The sequence below is a fragment of the Hibiscus syriacus genome, unplaced genomic scaffold (genome assembly GCF_006381635.1).
Source record: "Hibiscus syriacus cultivar Baekdansim isolate YM2019G1 unplaced genomic scaffold, ASM638163v2 tig00113548_pilon, whole genome shotgun sequence".
NCBI lineage: Eukaryota > Viridiplantae > Streptophyta > Magnoliopsida > Malvales > Malvaceae > Hibiscus > Hibiscus syriacus.
This window is the reverse complement of record NW_024063465.1, coordinates 119806-129594: the sequence shown is the minus strand read 5'-3', so window position 1 is coordinate 129594 and position 9789 is coordinate 119806. Positions and strand designations below refer to the sequence as shown.

The following is a 9789-nucleotide window of genomic DNA, read 5'->3' as shown; positions in this document are numbered from 1 at the left end:
TTCTTTACTATCTATACTCTCTTAGCTCCGTCATTGCAAAGTTTATGATTTTTTTTTCTATTCAATGAAGCCCTGACTTGGTGATAGTGACAGGAGGATTTAGACATTTGTAGGTCCCAAGTTCGAATAGCATCGAGTGTAGGCTTAATCCAAATTTATTTCGTTTCATCATACAGTTGTCCATGTATTTCTTCTTTTATTCGAGCGAGCTTATGTTACGAATATACATATTGAATATGAATATTTTGAGAAAAATAGTACATCATGGACAAGTAATGGGATTGTTGAAAATGGGAATAATTATTTATGATTTCCGGAAGAAATACACTGGTATTGTTCTGAAATTTAAAGCAGCTTCATTAATCAAATTGCTCTTGGTCTCTAATCCACTTGGTAGCAACCCATTTCTCACCTTTGATCACTGGACAGCTTCCATGAAGTGATGTCTGCAAATAATGTTGAAACAGAGAAACTGTTAGAATCTAGCTCTATCCTGCAAACAATGTTATATATCCCACTTACCCAACCAAACCAAACCAAACCAAATCTAAATCCGAACCATCAGTTTCAGTAAGTTCAACCGATAACCCTAGTATAATAAAGAGATAACCAACCAAACTAAATCAGTTTGGTTATTGTTGGTTATGAACTGAAGTCCATTGGTTTCTCTTTGTTGGTTGATTGATTTCTTGGGACCGAAGAATGAAGGGAAAACTTCTATTTGTTAACAAATTGCAAGCAAGGAAATTACCGGGTCAATGGTGCCATTCAAAACAGCGAGTAGAATAACAGTCCGTCCCCTCTTCGCGGCTTTATCTTTAAACCGACGCATTGTCTGTAGTCATAGCCTTCAATTCTCATGCCATTCTGCAACCAAATTAATGCGGCCAGTACTGAAACTCCCAATAATACTTATTAACGAGAGAAAGCAAATTAGTATTTTGATGTCTACCTCAAACGGGAACATTGTTTCTCCACCTTCTTCTACATCGGATAAATACAACAAGAATGATGCAACCTGTGAGAAAAGGCTCAACTAATTAAGCACAATCTTTTAGTTCTTTGGCGATGACATTCGTAGATTGGGTTGTGAAATTTACAGAAAACTTGGAGGAAACAATACAAGATGGATCCAGAAATAGCATGCACAAAGAATCATCGATAATAGACTATAAATGAGGTGAAGCTAGCTCAAAAAGATGAATCCATACTTATTGTCAATTCCAGTAACATGATGTAATTCAACTATGTACATCTATTTCTGATTCATTTACCAAGAACAATAAGTAATGGTACCATCTTTAACCAATTGTTAAGTAACAAAAGGTTTTAGCGTTCATCTAAAGATAAGTTTCAGTCATCATAATCACAACATAGAAGTTTAGAACTTGAAACTTGTATATCAAAACAAATATAACTAAATTCTATATCCAACTATTCCATTTACACTATAGGCTTACATGTAGACAGAAAACTGATCATTTCAGTTAACCAGAAATGCACCTAAAATTCCAGAAACTGCAATCAAACAAGCATGCAACGGTGAAGTTCACGCGTATGAATGTACCCTTTGGCTTGACTGTGGACCGTATTCAGATGGATTGAATGCATCATAATGAGAATCATACTTCTGTCCGATCTCATACCACAAAATATTAAATGCCTGCAATACGTATTGATTTCAACTTAGAGCAATTCAAAAAATAACAGAAAGAATGACTTAAGATACCAAATTTTCAGAAAACCAAGAGATGCCGTGAGACTATTTGCAGGATATCGGTTTATAGTAAACCAATGACAATTTTTGCCACAAACGGAGCTTCAAGGAAAATCTAATTCGGTAAAAATGATGTACCTCTCCATGACTCTGTGGAATGCTTGTGGCCTTTGCAATTTTCTCTCAATCAATCCAAGGTTCCAGTTTATCTTCGGAAGCACTAATAAAGGTTCCTGAACTGTTCCCAAGGAAAGTTTAAATTGACAACACATGGTTTATGGGCAACCTCAGAGAGTGAGTTATCAGCATTCACCAATTAAAATATTCACTGGCACAAGGAGTAAATATTATCCAGCCTCGATTCTATTTGATACAGATAATAACATCATTGTCTTTTAATTTTCCATCGAACTCAAAATTGAAAAGAAATCAATGGCAAAACATAATTGTAGTCATAAAAGGGTCATCACCTTGTTCTGGTTCCTTTAGTGTTTTCTTCAGTTTCTCCCTTGCGTAAAGCCAAAGTAGATGGCTTGAGGTTCACCTTTGCCATATCGATTATATGTTTGCATTGTTCTGCAGTTGCAAAGTTGGGAAAATAGTAAGCTCGTGGTTTCCAGCTTAAAACCTGCACTTTAAAGAGAAGCAATCAAAGGAAGTTAGACTACAGAAAAGATACTTCACAATCGATTTCTTAACATCTTTTCCAGTTGGGTGGTTTAAGATGTTCCAAGTTAAACATAGAATTCTGTCGAACATTAGCACATAAAATCTTTGTTCTTGTCCCTTACTGCTTTCCTTCTAGATTTGAGATCCCCTGTTTAATTTTGAGATGAACAAGCCTTCGTAAAATATTAAACCCGGAACTATATTACCCGTACTTAGGGACAAGTGTTGGATACATACACATATCCAACATGGCTATGCTCAATTTTCTAAGTTCGGGCAACATATCTTGGGAATACAAACCAACAGATTAACTTGAATATTGCTACTCATAGATCCTAAAACATTTGATTGAATATGTATCCTCTCAGTTTCTGGGTTTTAACCACAAATTGCAACGAATCATGGTTTTTGATTTTTCGATCATGGCTCTTATCCCACCTAAATTTCAGAACACTTCAATTACCCATTCAAGCGCAACTATCAGGTACCAGAAAGTAAAGCCAAATGCAATAATAAAATCCTCCATGTAATCATCATCCAAAACCAAATGAAATAAAAAAAATACAAAAAATATATATATATTAGAGACAAAAGATGAAAAAGGACCTGAAAAGGGATGGATTCAATCGAGCTTTCCCCAGTTTCTCCATTTGGCATCAGATCACCATGCTTCTCGCCTTCAACATGGACCACTTCCAGCTTTCTCAATCCGGGTTTAATAACCGGCACATCCTACCAAAAAAACCCCATTACTTAACCGCTACAATCCAATTCCCCACAAAGCTCAAACAAAGAACATTCATGTTTTACAAGTTACCTGTGAGAAGAAAGTTGAAATAAAAAAGCCAGCAAGGAAACAAAGTAAGCACAATAAAAGGGCAGTTGCTTGCCCCTAGCTGTCTCTTCGAGCTCTTCGATTTCCCTTTCATCTACGGATCCTTTTTTGGAGAATTTTTCTTCTTTTTTCACCTTTTTTATTTGCTCTCACTGTTCCTATTTAGACTTCCAATGATGGGTTTTTCTTATTATTTTTTTCTCTGCAGTTTCTTTTGGTCGTGCTTAAGAAGAATGGACAAACGCGTCAATGGCGGGAGGGTTTTTCTCTCTCTCTCTTTCTTCTTGTCCTTTTGACTTATAAAACTTTGAATCAGTGGATTTACATAAATGCAATCCACTAAATTACGGGCCAGTAATTCAGTATTCGGTTTTTACATCAGTTGGGTGGTTATTTTGATTAACTCAATTTAACCCATAATAATATCAATGAACTGAATCAATCAATTAATTGAAACCGATCTACAATTTTATATTACAAATTTATACAAGGTTATATTATAATTAACGTGGATTAGTTTAAGTGGTAAGCATTTTAATATCATTTAAACATGTCTAGAATTCAAGTTCTTGTGTGTGAGAAAATCCTTGATAAAAAATTCACTCACCAAAATCAAGTGTGCGATACAGATTGATTTGGATTAGTCAGGAACAAAGTCCTGGAATCTGGAAGGCAACCAAAAAAAATTATATTATAATCAACAAAATTGTCTTATAATCTGTAACTATTTTATAACTTTTAATAATCAAATGACTCTACAAAGTGTCACCATTTATATACTTTACCTTATAAAATAAAATAGAATGAAATTATAAAATTTTCAAAAATATGATTGTTCCAATGTCTCTTTACTCCTTAATCTACTCCAATGAATTAAATTATCCTAAAGTTAGTGACAAAATCAAACTTCATGTACTAAATTGAAAATAAAAAAAAATTATATAAGTATTATATTAAAGATGAATAGAATACACAAATGATCCTTCAATTATACGGTGTTGAATTATTGGGTTCCCTCAACTATTGAAAGTTATATAATGATCATCCAGTTATTCACATATTCCAAACATATCATTTTTTTTGTTAAAAAATTGATAGTCTTCTAAGCTAGATGTTAACTTGTTGACTGAGATATAATAAGATATAACCATAGAATAGTTTGAGTTGTATTTTGTGAATCGACTATTTGTTTATATTATATCGTCAAGATAGTACTTGAAACATTATGTTGTCAAGTCAGTATTTGAAAGCAACGGTGATGTTAGTAAATATCATTATAATATGATTTTATCATATCTCAGTAAGTATGATAACGTCCAACTCAGACGACAGTAATTTTTTAACATAAAAGGACAAGTTAGAACATATGAATAATCGAATGACCATTTTATAACTTTTAATAGTTATGAGACTTAATAAAATATAATTTATATATTAAAGTATTATTTAACTTTTAATAATTGTAGGACTCAATAAAATACAATTTAAGTACTAAAGTACTATTCAATAGATATCATGGGCCAAAATGAATTAAGCCCGACCTTTAACAATAATTCAGTTTGATTGTTCTCAATATTTTATATTGATTTTATATTTTAAATTTTGAGAACTCATTCTGATAGAGTAAGAGTTTTGAATATTATTTGATAATATGATTAAATTATATAAATTTAAAATAATTAAATTGAAAAACATAAATTAAATTTATGACATATGTGTAATATATAAACCGATAATTGAATTTGACTTAATAAATTTTATCGTTATTTATTAGATTACGAACAAAATTTGGAAAAAATATAAAAATTAAAAACAATAGAATTTTATTAAAAATTATAATAATGATATTAAACCCAAATTTATAAACCATCCCTTAATAAAATTTGTAGTATTTAATTAAAAAAAACCAAACGCAATAGAATGCGTGTTGATAAATACTAATTTTCAACCAATTTGTCGCATCAATTTTGTTGAAAACATTTTGATGTTTTGATATAACAAATTAAGTTAAATGAATTTTAAGATTTTACAAAAGATTTTCTAAGTATATTCGATGTAATTATTCGAATATCAAAATATTACTCCAAGTATTTCAAAGTTCATTTTAATCCTTACTAAAGTGTAAAATTGTGTTTTATACTTAAACTATTTTTAAAATAATTTTACAAAGTATTTCGAATCGTTTCAAAGCAAAAAAAAAAATTAGATTGTCCAGGGGTACAAATTCCCCCCAGGGGGTACAGATTCCCCCCCAGGGGGAACAGATTCCCCCCAGGGGTACCGATTTCCCCTGTCTAACGGTCGAAATCAGATTGTAATTAGGGAACAGATTCCCCCAAGGGGATACCGATTCCCCCCTGTCTAACGGTCGAAATCAGATTGTAATTAGGGAACCGATTCCCTATGAGGGGGTACCAATTCCCCCCACGCTCCAAGCTATTTTATTAATTGTTTCTCATCTCCAAACGGCTCCAAACATCCCCAACGGCTATATACGACTTCAAACACATTCAAAGCTATAAATACAACCTAAGGACACTTGAAGATGCAAGAGAACAACTATCCAACCAATCAAACACAAGAGAAGAGTTTTTCAATCTCATTTCATCTTTCTCTTGTAAATATTTTGTTCTTGTGAGCTCAATCTTGTAAACACCCACCTTAGAGAGGTTTTCTTGTTTACATTTCTTATCCTTTTGTAAAGGGGAAAGGTTCTAGCTAATCCCATGTAAAAGCTAGGGAAAGGTTCTAGTTTAGCCCGGAAAAACTAGGGAGTTTGTAAGGTTAGTCTTTATCCTCAAAAGAAAGAACAAATTAGTGAATTTGTTGGAAAATCCTTGGTGAGGAGCTAAGCTAGTGGACGTAGACTTTGGTTGAGAAAGTCGAACCACTATAAATCGCTGTGCAATTCTCTATCTTTCAATCTCCTTACTCCTTAAACACAAAACCGTTCCGACCCCTCTTTGCAGACCGTTCCGGTTGTCAATTTGAGCTTTCGAAAATCCTAAAAAATTGGCATCAGAGCCTAACTCGTTAAGAAGGTTTAACCACCTTGAGACGATCCTAGAAGAAGCTCTACCAATTTCCGACACAACCGAGAAGATGGCTTCCACCTCCGGCTCGTTCCACATGGAAGACTCCCTACCAACCGACAAACCTTCATACTTCAATGGAGTCAACTATCATCATTGGAAGAAATTAATGAAGGTATTCATCCAATCCAATGATCTTGATGCATGGGAGATAATCGAGAATGGCTACTCTTCTCCAAAGAAGAAGGAGAAGAAGAGGAGTGACAAAGAACGGAAGAAAGCTCAACTTAATGCCAATGCCATGCACATGTTGTTTTGTGCATTTGGTCATGAAATCTATGAAGGGGTTTCTTCATGTTCAAGTGCCAAAAAGCTTTGGAATAAGCTTGAGGAAATCCATGTAAACAAGAAAGAAGAACCAACAAAGGTGGTGTCTCTAATGGCTCGTGAAGAGCCAGAGGTATCTTCTAACTCAAATGAATTTAATTCATATACGTTTGATGAGTTACAAGATGCTTATAATAGGTTGTATTTGGGATTTGAGACCATGAATTCCAAATATACGAAATTAATTTTAAAACTCAAAATTGAAAATAAATCGATTTTGAAAGCTAGAGTTGATTTTGAAAATCAAAATGGAATTTTGAAAAATGATTTAGAGCTTTCAAAAATCAAAATAAATGATTTAGAAAAGAAAAATTTTGAGTTAGAAGTTAAGCTTGAAAGCTTAACAAAAGAAAAAGAATTAATTTCTAAAAACAATCTATTATGTTTAAATATGGCAAAATGTTCACATTGCCATTATCATGGTCATATGGAACATACTTGTCCTTTGAAGAAAGGAAAACGTTTTAAAATTAGGCAAGTATGGGTTCCGAAAAGAACAAGGGGCATTGAAACTAACGTCCAAGGATCCAAAGTAATTTGGATACCAAAATCTACTTAAATGTCTCTTGTAGGTGTGTGGGAGCAATGTTGATGAAAATTATGATATTCAAGATGCTCTAGCCACACATAAAAAATGAATGGGTAACCTCTAAGCTTAATGTTTTTAATTTTAGTTATTTGGTTGCTCATTTGATTTTAAGCATGCATGAGTTTTGTTTTTAAATAATTATACATTATTGTTTTAATCTCATTTATGTTAAAAAGGTTTTATGATGAACATTTTAAAGTTGTAATAATTTTTTAGAATTTTTAGTTCATCATAAGGAATTTTGGTCAAAATTGGTTTTAATGCAAATGATATCTCTATGACAATTGATATCAACTTTTCAAATGTTTTGATTTTATAAATTTTAAAAATTTTAACCTAAATTTAAATGTTTATGCATATGGTTTAAATGAAAATGATCTCTCTCTAACAATTGATATCAAAATTTTCAAATGCATAACATTTTTGGAAAACTTTATGCATATGCACTTAATTTCAATAATTGATATTGCATAAAGTATTTTAGACCTGGATGTATTGAATTTCATGTGCTACTAACATGTTTGTTATTCTTTGTTGAAATTCAATTTTGTTTAAGTGTCAAGATCCTAAAAGAATAATTTTATTTGGAATGAATTTATTGAGGGGGAGCTTTGATTTTTTCAAATGATTTTTAAAATGTCAAATTTACTACTTACTCTCCAAAGTTATTTTGAACTTCAAAGATTAGAGTCTTTTTGATTTAACAAAAAGGGGGAGAAGTGTTAAGGTGTTAAAGGGGAGAAGTGTTAAAGTAAGGGGGAGTAATTTCAAACTTGATTTCAAAATCTTAAAATTACTCAAATGTTTTGTTATATCAAAAAGGTGGAGATTGTTGAAAACATTTTGATGTTTCGATATAATAAATTAAGTTAAATGAATTTTAAGATTTTACAAAAGATTTTCTAAGTATATTCGATGTAATTATTCGAATATCAAAATATTACTCCAAGTATTTCAAAGTTCATTTTAATCCTTACTAAAGTGTAAAATTGTGTTTTATACTTAAACTATTTTTAAAACAATTTTACAAAGTATTTCGAACCGTTTCAAAGCAAAAAAAAATCAGATTGTCCAGGGGGTACATATTCCCCCCAGGGGTACAGATTCCCCCCCAGGGGGAACAGATTCCCCCCCAGGGGGTACCGATTCCCCCCTGTCTAACGGTCGAAATCAGATTGTAATTAGGGAACCGATTCCCTATGAGGGGGTACCAATTCCCCCCACGCTCCAAGTTGTTTTATTTATTGTTTCTCATCTCCAAACGGCTCCAAAACATCCTCAACGGCTATATACGACTTCAGACACATTCCAATCTATAAATACAACCTAAGGACACTTGAAGATGCAAGAGAACAACTATCCAAGCAATCAAACACAAGAGAAGAGTTTTTCAATCTCATTTCATCTTTCTCTTGTAAATATTTTGTTCTTGTGAGCTCAATCTTGTAAACACCCACCTTAGAGAGGTTTTCTTGTTTACATTTCTTATCCTTTTGTAAAGGGGAAATGTTCTAGCTAATCTCGTGTAAAAGCTAGGGAAAGGTTCTAGTTTAGTCCGGAAAAACTAGGGAGTTTGTAAGGTTAGTCTTTATCCTCAAAAGAAAGAACAAATTAGTGAATTTGTTGGAAAATCCTTGGTGAGGAGCTAAGGTAGTAGACGTAGACTTTGGTTGAGAAAGTCAAACCACTATAAATCGATGTGCAATTCTCTATCTTTCAATCTCCTTACTCCCTAAACACAAAACAGTTCCGACCCATCTTTGCAAACCGTTCCGGTTGTCAATTTGAGCTTCCGAAAATCCTAAACAAATTTTCCCAAATGTCTATATAGAAACAAAGAATTATTTATCGATTATTTGTTGATTTAACGAGAAAAACTTTAATTCTTTAATTAAAAATTCAAATTTTGATACGATAAATCAAAGTAATAAAATTAAAAGAAACATGCTTAATTATAATAGATTATTGTATTATTTAATCCCAATTAATTATTAAATATCGATAATTAAAGAAAAAAACACCACAATATTCTAATATCCTTAATGGACCAAAACACGCAAACAAAGCATCAATGTTATTAACCCACCCTTTTACATGGTTACTATTTATGGTACGGCGAAAACAATCGATGGTGCTACTTCGTTTGCACTTATAGTTCAAGCATTTGCTTCTATGACCACTCATCCTATTTCCCACAATCCCACAACGAAATTCCTTCTATATACATTATACACTCAATTTCAACAACAATATTCATTCTATAAACATTTATATTTTGAGTTTTTTAATATCCGAATTCGAATCTCCCTTTATATAATTTATGTATTATATTTAGATGTGTATCGATATTTGAAATTATTTTGATTCTTTAATGTTTTGTATTAGTTAATTGTACTCCTATTTACGTGTACATGTATTAATCGTAATCGTTGATCAACGTGATTCTACTTGTGTCTCTTATTAGAAGTTTGAATTATGGTTTTGTGAACGAATAAAACTAAGTTAAGAATTAAACTATGCAACACATGAGTCGACTAAGGAATCACGTATCGATAGTCAT

The 9789-nt window shown here is 32.2% G+C and overlaps 1 pseudogene; it reads right to left on the bottom strand.

The window, feature by feature from the left end:
- Positions 1 to 281: 281 nt before the first annotated feature.
- On the bottom strand, positions 282 to 3500 carry LOC120186452 (annotated as a pseudogene).
- Between the last annotated feature and the right edge of the window lie 6289 nt (positions 3501 to 9789).